Below are 13,928 nucleotides of genomic sequence, written 5' to 3'. Positions count from 1 at the left end.
ACGCTTGTTTTAGGAATTTCTGATAACACAATATTGGATATTTCATATCTTCATTTGTTTTTATATATGGAAAAGATTTTTTGAAATTATGAAAAAGCACAACGATGTAACTACACTGATACACACCACATTCGTGTTTCTTGTCATTGTCGGGCAACCAGGGCGCTTTTGACCAAACACGATTGAGCGTTTGAATAAAATAAAAATAAAAATAAAACAAGACAAACTCTGACCGATCACGTTTCACCGGCTGCGCGCTTTAAACCGGTTCTGCAGGGCTGCCGCGCGTTCCGTTTCACAGCAGCGTGCATTCCAAGGCCGGGCGCCGGCGCCACGTAGCGGAGGCCGCGCTTCTGTCCACACGGGTGGTTATTCCCTGAAAGTGAGAGCCTGCAGGAGAGGATGGATATCGACTCCCCCGCTCTGCCGTCACCTGCCGCCGCAGCCCGAGGAGCCCGCCGAGCGTACCTGCCCAACGCCGGGGAGACCGGCGCCTTTCCCATATTGATCGCCTCTCTGCCACTAATGATGATGTATGTTACCGAAACGCTTCAGCATGCGGCTGTCTGGTGGTGAAACAGCTCGGCAGAGAATGAACCCCAGTAAGGATGTTGTGAGAGGGATGATTAAAGAGACGAAGCCACTTCGTGTTACTGACTTCCTCTCCGCATTTGGCTCATTGCAGAGCAACAGCGTACTTATGAACGTCTGAGAAAAGTTGACATAGTGTTTCATTTTCAGATTCATCAGGGTTTCCAGTAGGGCGTGTTTACATGAGTTTAAATACAATCATTTGTCTCACAGCGTGTGGCTGAATATACCCGTATTCATCCTCGGTGTGAAAGGCTCCGTTTCCCCCCTCTTGAATAAACCCACCCTGCTATGATTGTCCTCTGATTAAAACAGCTAAATCTGAATAACATGTTGTGTCACATGTTTTATCATACAGGCAGATAAACATAACAGACAGGCTTCGCCTACTTCAATCTTTTTCAATGACATTCTTAGTCATGTGACTATTGAATTAGCTGACCTCATTGACATTGACAGTTTAAAGTATTTAAATATCAACACAAAATGAAAGTGTAGTTTCACCAGTAAATGTGTGATATATCACATAAATGTGTGCTGGAGCCATAGACGTTAATTAAGAACATGTGGAACACTAATGTGAATTTTTGCTGGTCATCAAATCTTTAGTTTTTTCCCGTCCAGCGGGAGGAATCAAAGCGTTATAAATGTGACCTGCTGTGCAGGGACGCACGAGCCCAGCGCGAGGTGATTATTCCTCCGTCAGTCCCCCCATTATGCTTCGCGTCTGTCCACTAATTCGACCCCAGTGACCTGCGTGGAGGGCGGCCTGCTCACACCGCTGACGTAAGGCCGTGATTAGAGCTTATGAGCGCAGCGCGCCGCGTTTAATGTGAGAAAGTTGTCCGCCAGCAACACGGGATGAAACAGGACGGGTAACTCCTGACGGGAGTATTAGCGCGGCTCACAAAGGGAGGAAAGGGCTGCAGGTGGCTTTTTCTGACGGAGGAACAGCGCGAGGGACTTAAGATTGATTTGCTGTTTCCTTTGATTACTGTGAAACACAGCAATTTATTCCTTCCTATATGTCCGATGCAAAGACGGCGGCTCAGCCGAGACCCCAACGGGATCGCAGGCACACTTCAGACGCCAGGTTGATGCCATAACTTCGAGCAATCATTTTTTTAAAAGGCTGTTTGTGTGCAAAGCTCGAGAGAATCGGGCCTCTTGTCAGGATTCATAATGCATCGCGTTCCGTACGGCTCTACTGCGGCTGCAAAAGACTAACAGATGCAAAGAGCTGCAATCAATAATGCAGGTGAGACATTGGTGTCCAGACCAGACGTGACAGCACACGCTGTCCACCGGAGGTTTTTGCGTCTTATTCCAGGCCGGCACTATTCAAACTAGTCCTTTTTATAGCAAACCGTTTCCCCGAATCGAGGTACGAGCACCCGATTCTCCTTCGCGCCCGACGCATCAGCTTAATGTGGCTAAAATGTAACTGAAAGGGCGTTATTTTTAACACATATCGATTCCATAACGGCCCATTTGGCTACTTGTGAAGCCTCAGGTACCCAGCCTGAGTGCACAATTGATCTTTCCATTAACTGACCTTTAGAAAAGAGAAAACCCTGTGTGTCAATAGAAAGGCTTCAGAAACGTGGCGTTAAATTAAACATGCTTAATGGGTGACTTTTATCTTCATGGGCTGCTGTATTTAGAGAGACACGTTGACTCCGCCTCCCTCGTCGTCTTGTCGGTCACGCGATCGCTCACCTTCTACCCGCTGCCACGTGCGTCCCTCACACCGGCGAGGCCCCAACAGCTCCGGCCAGGTGGCACCCATCAGGACGGATCGTCACCTGCCTGTGAGCCAGACCGGTCCCAGCGCGTCCAGACAGGAGCCGGGGACGAGGAGCTCAGCTCGCTGCCCGCAGCCTTCAAATGTGGCGACACCTGTTACGACACACACACACACACACACACACACACCTTCTCTCACCGACACACTGACGTTTTTAGGCAATATTGAAAAACAATGAAACACACAGAGCTGAATAACCAGAGGCTGCACTGTTCCAGTATAGCAGCATTAGTCGATAGATTTAATGTCATATGGGAGCTCATGTGAGTAAAAACATTGTATCCAACCAAAATCAAGCATTTGTGAATTCAATATTTTGTAGGGCATAAATTACGTAATATGTATCACTTGCAAAATACACTTCATTAAAAGCAGAACAGAAACTTTAACTTTAAATATTCAAGAAAAAAAAGTTGATAAAATGTTTAAAATGATAATATGAATAATTTCTTTGTGCTTTGTGGTGGTAGCACTTTCAGCCCATCCATTACCTAAAATGTATATATATATATATATATATATATATATATATATATATATATATATATATATTTATTTATTTTGTATAGCAGTTGCTATTGGGGATCCACGCTCCAGCTTTAAAGCGATTTCAGCGCTCTACCGGCGAGTAGTTACTGATGTGGGCTGAACATTAAGAAAACACAAGGCAGCTTTTTTTTCCCTCAGGGAAGGAAAACGACTTCCGAGCACAAAGGAACTGCATCAGTGGCATGGCACGCTGCCTAGTTTGTTATAATTACAAGCAAAAGCAGGTCTGAATGGGCATCTTAATGACCAAACAAATTGTTGAATATTTCAAACCCATCTGGATCGTTTTCTGAGGGGAAATGTAATTGCTGTTCAGGCACGGTGAATAGTATCCTTGTGGTTTACCCGTATACCTGAGACGATGCATAAGGCCACTTCCTTTTCTGCCAACTCACACCATTTCAGGTTTCACGTCCCACGAGTCCGTCGGTCAGGCCTGGGATGGTCATTGGAGCTGCAGAGCTCATTCTACGTCTCTACTGCGTGATGGAAAGCAGAACACATGCACACACTTCCACTGGGGTTTGACTTGGTGGCCGTCGACACGTTGTGTTCAGCTCGCTCTACGGACATCGGGCCTCCGCAGCAGTAGACTTCATTCATTGGTATTTGGCTCCATCTCCTGGATGCGTGAAACCAGAGCACAGAGACGCTGCATCGTGCTCGCACATTGTGTTATGAAAACATCTAGAAAAAGCATCACGGGATCATAAAATAACACACGTTTGTGTCCTTTGTGATATTCAGGTTGACTGAAAACAGAAGTGCAAACATGACACACGGGAGATGCTGCTTTATTAAACAGAGCATATGTTGATTGAATGGTACATTGTGCTCCTCGTAGTGTACCGAGCGTACCTGGTATTCCAGTCTCTGTTAGACACACGCCGTGTGCACGTGGGCTCGATTGCTCTGACGTCCTCAGGAGGTCGCCAGCAGGGGGCAGCAGAGATCTTTGAACAAGTACCTGGAAGCGGCACCAATTCATCGCAGGAAAAGAAAGAAGAGCCCCTCCAGTTCCCAGGGAAACGCTCTCCGGTGCACATGTTGTTTGACCGTATTCAAAAGAACACGTGTAGCTGTAGGTGTATTTTTTTATTTTATTTTGGAGCTGATGACATTTAGATGGTTGCTGCATTTTCTCAGCTAACGGGTTACTGGTTATATTTAATTCATTTGACAGGGATCTTCTCATCTGGCAACAAAGTAAAAAATTCACAAGTCAAGTCAAAGTATTCCTTTAATTGTTTGACAGTGTCAAGTAAATGATGCTAATGAATAAAACAAATCACAGTATTTATAACTCCATTACCTGCAGTGACCTCACTCATAAATTCACCGTCCAATCAGGGAATACGTCTCCTACCAAACAATGACAAAAACAAAACAACCCTGGTGGCGCATTAATTTGTTGGAATTACTGTGACAGTTGTGCATGTTTTGTTTCATTAACTGCGCCGTATGAGTTCCACCATTCGGCGTTTATGATCATGATCATTGCGACCCCACGTTACACAGATGAGATGCCACGGAAAGCATACGCGGGCGATTACATTCCCTGACTCCCACTTGTCCTCGCTCTGACCCCGCTTACAATGAAAATAATCAGAAGGCACGCCGCCGTCAAACAATGTGAGCGCGCAACATTTAATCTAACCTCTGACTGCTCAGAAACCAATCCCACCTGCCCCGCGTCTCACTGCTTAGCATCCAACGTCAATGAGGGCCAACGGACCCGGCACAGGTAAAGCGGCTCCGCACGGAACAGAGTAAAATGGGAAGGAGCATCGTTTGTTTCTTTGCGTGCGCTTTGTGGCCGTGTTTCCCCCCCGTAGATAGTCTGTGTGACTGCTGCCTCTAGCTTGTGTGTACCGAGTGTGTTCCAGAGGTCAGCTGCGATCTCATCTCCTGCTCCCAACGTTCGTTAAGCTCCATTCTGCTCAGCGTGTCCAAATGGGGGTAATTCTGTGTTCAATTAAGCAGGGCAAGACACAGGACATTCAACACAATGTCAATGAGATGCCACTACGAGGGAGCTATCAATTTGATAGACAGTCGAGGGAGGTGGATAATAGGCCGGTGCACGTCCCCCAATCCTGCACCACCCAAGGCCATTTCCACAATTGAATTACACCGGTGCCTTGGTAAGTCACAGCTGATGGGGCCTCATGCGCGGCGGAGAGCCTCCTTGCAGTGACTGACTGGTTGTGCTGTATAATTGCGTGCTTGTCTGCAGCTATCACGGCACTGTCTTCCCACCAGCCATGGCCACGGAGCCGGTATAAGGAGACCCGCCAGGCCACACAAAGCACTGCGGTTGTCCTCAGGCGAGAGGCCAGTGTGAGAGAGAGAGAGAGAGAGAGAGAGAGAGGCTGAGTAAAGCAGGGAATGAGGGGGATGGGGTGATTCTGCTGTGCACAGCGAGCCAAATATCCCCGGGCCAGCAGCCAAGAGGCCGGTCACGAGGACAGCGCGCCAAGAGGATGCCATCCGGCCAGGTTGCACGGCCAGATAAAAAGCCCGTAGCTGCACAGAGAAAAGCCCCATAATACAACAGGCCCTCTTCTCTTTTCACTGGCTCGCCCACTTCCCACAGCAGAAGCTCTCAGCGCTGCTTGCACCGCAGCGAGAGCCCTGATCTGGAGATATCGCTGCACAGGTGTGGAAATACAAGCTCATCCTGGGGGGTTTGGCAACAAGAGGGAGGAGTGGGGGGGCTGAGAGAGAGAGAGAGCATTGAAAGCTTTGATTTTGTTTGGCGACGCACTGACGTTCCTTTTGTTGGGCTCAGCTGGTAAGCCTCTGAACAAAAGTTCCTCGGGGTCTCCAGTGTCTGCAGGACCTGCTGGATCCTCAAAGGAGGCTGCACAGACGACCATGCAAGATTCTGGAAGAACAGTATTGTTGCTCAGGGTTCATGACGGAAGCAGACTGCAATGAGGTCACCTCATCCAGGACACAATACGGCTGCATAATGACTTTTATTGTCAAAATATTGTAAAAATACAATGCAAAAAGTGACCAATTTTTCAAGTGGCATCTTCTAATGACTTATTTTTTATATATGGGTTTGCATAATTATACATATTTTAGAGTGGGATCTGGTGTAAAGATGAACCAAATAGCTTATAGTGTACCTCAGATTAAAGACAACTAATCATGTAAAAATACCAGGTTAGTGTCTCCGTTATTTGATGAAAACATCCCCACACAATGTTTTAATATTGTATAAAATGTAGGCAGCTTGGGCTTGATACATCACTTCTAAACATATCTAAAGCGCTCTATTTTAAGACTCAAAGGCCATACACCCCCCCATCTGTCCAGCACCAGCAGCAACTTTGATATTCGGAAACATTCAGCCGATTGAATGAGGCAATGGTTGGTCGGATGGTGTTTAAGGACCACATGTTTGACTTTGTAACATGGAAATAAACATGGGCACCTTGTGCCCTGAACATTGTTAAAAACCCTTTTTAAAGGAAAGCCAGAGGCACTGATCAAAGTAATCGCACCTCCTCCGTCATGAGGGACGATGTCGTCAGATGATGCGCAGACCGCGTAGTTCAGGGCAGAAAAAATGATGCATGGATCGTTTTATGGAAGTAGACAGTGTGCTAGATTTTAGGCATTGGAAAATCACACAGCTCTCATTTCCTGTTTTAGTGGTTCTGTCTTCATCCAGTAAATATAACAACAATAGTCAATCCTATGAGTGGCAATGTGCGAAACATCTCTACTTCACCATTAAACGGCGCTGTGTGTCGCCGTGGAGCTGCACGTTCATGTCTTGTTGTATCAAAGTATATAATAACGTGTGCTGCTCACTCACTGGTAACGTGGAGGACACAGCTGGCGGGAAGATGGAACGGGGACATGACGTCACCCCGGTAGGACACGGTGTCTCTCTCTCTCTCTCTAATCCCCTTTGAAAGCGATTTGGACGTCTGTCACTTGCTCGTCTCACAGAACAGATACGCTCTGATTTGATTAAATGTATAAAACCACCCCGAAGCAGTGAGACGTCGTCTACCGGCATTGAGGCAGCTGTCTGAATCACACAAATACACATCTGCGCATCTGCAATTTATTAAGTGAGCTGCCATTGATCGACCCAAAGCCCTGTGGCTCGGTGACATCTCTCCAGTTTCCCCACAGCAAGATTCCCAGATACGGTGGGCGGGACTTAGAATCGATAATCGATACGTGTGCCGGCGCTGTTCATTTGTTCGCCGGCGTCCGGGTCCGTTAACGGTCGGCGTGGAGTGGGAGACACGGAAGAGGTGAAAGTGAGGCTGTCAGAGCTCCGTCACGCTGGGCCTTGACACTTGTCAAACATCTGTTTCTCTACTGTTCTAATATTCATAAAGGAGTCAACAACACAGCAGTGTATTAAACACTTTTTCTAAATGGCCTTCAACCTTTCTTCCTTAGTCGTGCACCTCATTGGACGTTATCCAGTGGAACGCGGTCGGCCCCTCGTCTGGGATCCTAAGCGGTGATTGACGACGGGATCATTAACATGTGATCAGTGGGACTTTGGTTGGTTTGAGGATCATTAATCTGGCTTTACATGTTTCCCCCATGAGCTCAGCAAACGCTGCCGCCGTGACCGCTGAGGAATCACCAGGAGGAGAACATCCATCCAGGTCCTAATCATCTCTAGAAGGTGGCTCAAAAAATCATGAGTTCTAATAAACTCTCTCATTCCCCTTCCAATTGAAACCTACTGAAGAGAATCCGGCGCTCCTGTTTGTAAGCAGGGAAGGACCTCGAATAAAAGAATGCATTAGGCTCCCGCAGCTCATCGTGTTATTAAAAATGACCCCCCGGGTAATGTGTCACCACATACGTCTTATTGCTTCGTGTGTTCTGAGAAAAGCATATGAAGCCCATCACTCAACACGCCAAAAACATACAGAGCTCCCTGCTGTTTGCTTGCTTTGTGTATTTGTTGCCGTTACAGTCATTGCAGTAATTTGTGTTTGGCCTCCGCCCAACACCTTCCCCGGAGTCCAAAGGTGACCTCCTGAAGGGCGGAGATGATGAAGGACTCTCTTCTGCTGTTTCCCTGGAAGCTCTCCGGCTGATGAAGGGTGCCAGCTCGGCTCGACCTCGTCAATACAACTCATACGTTTCATATTTAGAACTCGGCTCTCCTTTTTACCCTGAGAGCCCGCGCCATGCATTATTTACGCTGCGCCAGACGATATTGAATCTTTCTCGCTCCGACACTTCGGTAAGACGTAGACCGTCCAACTAAAGAGGGCAAATCCCAACATCCCACCAGGAGCGTCGAACCTCCGCTGCGTTTTTCATTTGGCCTCCGTTTCACTGCAGAGAGCGAGAGACGGACTCGCTTCCTCCGGTGTCTCCGCGGCGGCTTCCAGCGCGCACGTCCAAAAAAACGCCGTATCGACTCGATGTCCTCTGCCATGTCAAACATTAAAGCGCCATGAATTTTTAATCCCGGACAGGGCAACAGCCCCCCCCCCCGTACGGGCCGAGCGCTATCTTTAGTGCACAGAGTAATATGACCTTAATGTGTCAGACCCCAAAGACAGCGCCCGGCTCAGCTCCTGTCAATACCACATCGGATCAGCACTTCTCAAACAGCACGGGGGCCCCCCCGCGGCTCATCACAGGCGTCTCTTTCAACCGTAGTTTCAGGCTGGACGCGGTAAGACTGTCGATGGAGGATTTATTAGAAACGGGAAGGTAAAAAAGGTGGAGCGGTGAATGAGTCAGGTGATGCGAGGTGGCAGCTGCGACGCATCTCGGACCACGTCGAGTCGCGTGCGTGATCTTAAACCGCGGGCCCACGGCGCTTTATTCGACCTTGGTCACGGTGCGGGTGTGTTCCTTCAATGCATACGTTATCTCCCAAAGCAATCCGAGCATCGGCGGCGCGTTCGCCTCCGTCACGGTGATGTATCGTGTTTTCTTGCGCTCTTATCTTTCGCGTAATGTATTTTTGAAAGCGAGCAGAAAGGGCCCTTGATTGAAATCTAAATATGCGCGAGCCACATGTTTAAAAGATGAACACATTGGCCGGCTTGTGGTGAGCATGAACGAAAAGGATTCAAATGAGTCTGCTTTTTAATACCCCTTGACCCGCCAAAAGGTAAATGATTCAAACATAGGAACCCGTATTTTTCTCGGCCTTGGGAGGCGATGTGGACGCGGCCGACGGGCCTGATGCTTTAGAACAGACAGCAGAGTGTGCTGTGGGTCCATTAGAGTCCAATAGTGACTGTTACCTGAGAGGAGCTTAATGTCGCACGCATGTGTACTTATTAACGGGCAAAGCAACAAGACAATTGGACTGTTAAGAGACTTTATCGCTGTCTCAAACACACACAGGTTTACCAAGTAGGCCTCTTAATAAATCTATAAAGGCTGCGCTGGGATGGAAAAATAAGCCTGAGGCGGAGATGCCACCCCCCCCCCCACACGGCCCCTCCCCTTCCGCTCCGCTAAGTATTAAAACAAATAACATCTGCTTCAGTTAGCACCACCTTCACTGCAGCTGTGCTCATTCCCCATAATCCCCAAAGAATATAAACCCACAGCGGTAATGCGCCCACAACTGTCAAAAGTGTTTCATCAAGAGGATTTTTTTTTTAAAAAGCACGTGTTTACGCTCAGCCCGAATTTGCTATTACAGATGACATCAGAGCTGCTTTAAAGTCTGCAACGTGGCAACAAGTTGCTCCCCTTTCAAAAGCCTGCAACGGCGTGAAGAGGAGTACGCACACGGCTGTTGTCTGCACACGGCTGTTTGCTTAAGGATTCATGTTGTGTATTGATGTGAAGCGCTGCAGCTGAATTCAGCAGGACAATGAGCATCAATGTGTCAAACCTGGAATACCTGCATGCAACCAACAGTACATTTAATATTTAAAAGTACAACCAAACATAAATGGAATTGAGCAGACAAAAAATACGGTCTCCCGTTTATAACGGGGATTATTCCATGTTTGATTTGCGATGCGATTTGAACCAAAGGTGTGCATGTAATGAAACCCCCAGCTGACATATGGAGTCTATTTCCGCGAGTCGATGCCACGTGGGGGAATGCAAACTGTACTCTGCAGTTCTTACACTTAATCTCGCTGCACTTTCTTGAGCCACCAAGGTCACAGGACCCTGACCTCCATTTCTACAATCTCTAAAACATTTTTGCAGCCGCCATCATCCGGCCAAAATAGCTTTCTTTGGATCTCACGGTCGGCCATGCTCACGGCCGGAAAAAAAAAAAAAGATTAACATGCGGGGGAGCCGAGCGCGACTAATCTCTGATAAACTCACCTTGTCCATACCGCCATGTTAAGTGAGAAATGTGCCGGGCATCTGATATGATATCCTACACCGGCATCCTGCAACATCCAGCCGGGAAGGTGGAAGGTATCAGCGTGTTGTGACCACTGATTACCGCTCGCCGAGCGTCCGCCTCGTATTAGTGATGCACTTCGCTGCCTCAACAAGCGGCGAGATCCCAGAGCACTCGGTAAATTGGACAATCAGTAATGGTATTTGATGACATTAAGAGTGGGGATGAAAGGAAGGACACTTCAGTTATCAACAGGATAATGGGGCTGTCGCCCTGCACTTTGTGGCCAATGAAATGGGACTCGGTTAATTATCCATGCCATTAATTAGGCCATCCAATCAAGGAGAAAGGGGTTCCTCTTCATTGACAGCATGCCGTATTACTTTGAATTCTTTGCCTTGAGAAATAAGCGTTGTTTTTTGGTGAGAAATGGGCTGTGCCGAGTATAATGAACTGGGCTCCAGAGGTAATCAACAGAGACTAGCGGAAGCTTCACATTGAGGGGGGGGGAGGGGTGGGGTGAGCTTGCAATGACTCCTGAACTCAGCTGACCCGCACCCGAACCACAATCTGCTCTCACAGCTTCTACCACAAAAAAGTTCCAGAAAGCCTTTCAAAAAGTTCTGTGGACGACAAGCTGATTCGGAACAGGCTGTAAATAAACCAGGAGTTCCATTTGAGTCAGGAGCTTGCAGGCAGACAACAGATCATCCAGAGGACCAAGACCTGCTGGTCAGCACGTGTTAGAATGTGTCTGATGCTGTGCTGCGGATCGGCTTGCTTTGGTGAAGATCCGCAGAAGCAAAAGCCTTAAATGCAAATTGCACTCTTGCCTGGTCAGACACCCCGAGGCCGCACGTCCACTTGCTCGTGACCCCATCGAGTGGAGATGTGAATCTTCCCCCATGTTAAGTCCCGTAGCATTGTGCAATGTGAGATAATGCTCATTTAGCGGTGCCTCGGTGACGGACAGATATGGAAATTAAGATAATGAACGGCTCCTAGAGGACGCCGGCTCCTCCATTCTGAGTCCGCGGACGCACATCTCCGTAGTCCCAGTGCGCGGCCGAACGCGGGAGAATCAGCACTTCTTTATTATCAGCTACCGAAAGGGGGGTGCCAGTAACGCTGTGTAATTCTAATACTCCCTTTATGGCTTCGTTTTATGAGATTGTAGCGCTGGCAAGCAACCTAATGAAGAAAAATGCAAATCACATAAAGATAAGTACACTGAGCTTGAGTTTGTGCGTTGCAGAATTATACGAAGCAAGATTTTCCGACGACAACTTCCAGCTAATCCAAATTAACGGCACGATTGCTTCAAAGTGCGTCAAATTCTACGAGTTTGCTCGTTTAAATTTACACATAAATCCGCCACAAGAAACATCACAGATTGTTTTTCTAATCTGTTCTGCAACAAGCGTTTCTGTCAACCTCGGGTCACATGAGTTCTCAATTTGTCAAAATCACATTACTGCTGAGGAAGACGGGAACAGCTATGGGCAAATGAAGGGAGAAAGATTCAAGATTATGTGTCAACTTTATTATCATTTCTAAGACCTAAAAGGATGGCTCAGAGGGCACAACATATTTTATCAATAATTGCATTTTTGTACACTCAGAGCACTATTTTTTTGTTTTTTTTACGGCCTGCGAGTATAAATTTGTAATTAAAGTGGTATAAAAAAACAAATTAGGTTGTGTTTGTAATCTAATTACTTGTATCTATGCGTCCAAGGAGAGAAAAGAAGACATAACACTAATTACTAAAGTTAGAAACAACTAAATATTAACCACAAATCACCAATCATCATTGTTGATGGCAAATCAACAATTTAACTTTAATTTTTCATGACGGGGAGACAAACTTTCAACCTCGGGCATCGCTGTCAAATGTATTTATTCGAAAATAAAAAAAATAGCCCATCGGAAAAGGAAATAATCAGAGCTTTGTAAAGTGAAAAATGCAACCGTGGCGTTTAACCTTTTCTGACAGACAGCGAGCAATGAGCATTCTCCGTTTGAAACCGCTCCTCGCCGCAATCATTAATTACTCGTTCCTTTGGAGGTGATCTCTGCTCTCGGCTGCCTCCATTTATTCCCTGGAGCACTGACATTGGATCACCTGATAGGCTCGGTATTATTCAATCAACCACAGGAAGGAAGGTTGGGCATGTACATCTCTCTCTATATATATATAAATAGATCTATATCTATATAGATATAGATCAGTATATTAATAACACTGGAGTTGAAGGCCATTTGGAGCACAGCTCAGGTGGTTTCACGCATCTTCTGGGTCTAGTCCACCTTGGGGCTGCACACAGGTTCCTGCAGCGTTATGTTACTGCTGCTCCTCTCGGAATCAGTGAGACGTGGAATTCATCAACAACAGCTGATCCCTCCGTCACTTCAGCTGCTGCATTTATACCACTAAATGCCAGTGCACGAATGCACCCTTCCACATTTTTCACCTCTTTTTTCCGGTGCTATTTGCGTCCCTTTGGAGGAAGGCGGTGCCGAGGGGGTGAAGGAGTTGAAAGCGTCCCAGTTGTTCTGCACACTGTGCAGCCTTACGCCCACTGCCTGTGTTTACCTGAGCGATATCTCCTACATTCAACACCTAAAATGCTCCTCCGTGCCAAACCACATGGTGTAAACTCTCTTTGCTCTCCCTGAGGCACGACTTCTGGAAGATACAAACTGCTGAACAATAAGCCCTTGGTTATTGTTTAACCCGTGAGTGGAGTGCTAGGCTAGAAATACCCATCCGTGGCCATCCAGTTATCCGACCTGTGCTGCCCGTCCATGCCCAAAAAGACAATACGGATTCTTTTGTAACATTAACGTTGAGGTCAAATTATCCATTGAAGGACACACACATACATACTTTCACAATTAAATCATTTAGAGGACAAGGCTCTGTTTTCACTTTGGGAAAAAAAGGTTCTTCTTCACCTGAATTCAGTGCTTTTTGCATTTTTTTTCCTTACGATATCTTCTATGTGATCCGTCTGTTCTGAAATGCAAACCACGTTCAGCATTGATCTACCAAAGTGAAGCATGGAGACACGTTGATCGTCGTTCTCCGGAAACAAGAACTCTATGAGCGCAGCCGGCATTTAGAAAAAGCTCTTATGTCACAGTTGATTCAAAGGTGGGAAGCCCAAATGGTGATCATGATTAATAACTGTGCAGCATTAGCATTAGCATTAGCATTAGTCGTTCTCATGGAACTAAACTGCGGTTTGGGCGTCACAACTACTTGTCTATGTTGGGCTCCGGAGGGGACGAAGACAGGAGTCCCCTCTCTGAGCCATCGGGACGCCCCGACCACACAGAAGATGCCAGGTGACGCATCGGGAAGAGTCGAAAGCAAACATCTGGCACAGCTTCATCGGTTTCCTTTAAAACGTAACTCACGAAACACTTTCATTGTGTGCGAACATCATTTTTAGGAGACAAGGCTGGAGTGTGTTTGTTTGTGTGATGAATCGTGCGCCCGGCTCCAAGCGGCAAGGTCACCGTCGAGATAAGAGTGTTTCCACCCTGAACAAACAGCAGAGCTGAATGGACGTGAAAATAGTTCAGCTCTAGAAGGAAGCCTCTAGCTTAGTGTGCAGAAGAAGGTTTAAGTTGAGTAAAACA

This window comes from Gasterosteus aculeatus, chromosome 21 (assembly GCF_964276395.1).
Source record: "Gasterosteus aculeatus chromosome 21, fGasAcu3.hap1.1, whole genome shotgun sequence".
Taxonomy (NCBI): Eukaryota; Metazoa; Chordata; class Actinopteri; order Perciformes; family Gasterosteidae; genus Gasterosteus; species Gasterosteus aculeatus.
Note: the sequence above shows the minus strand (reverse complement) of the source record.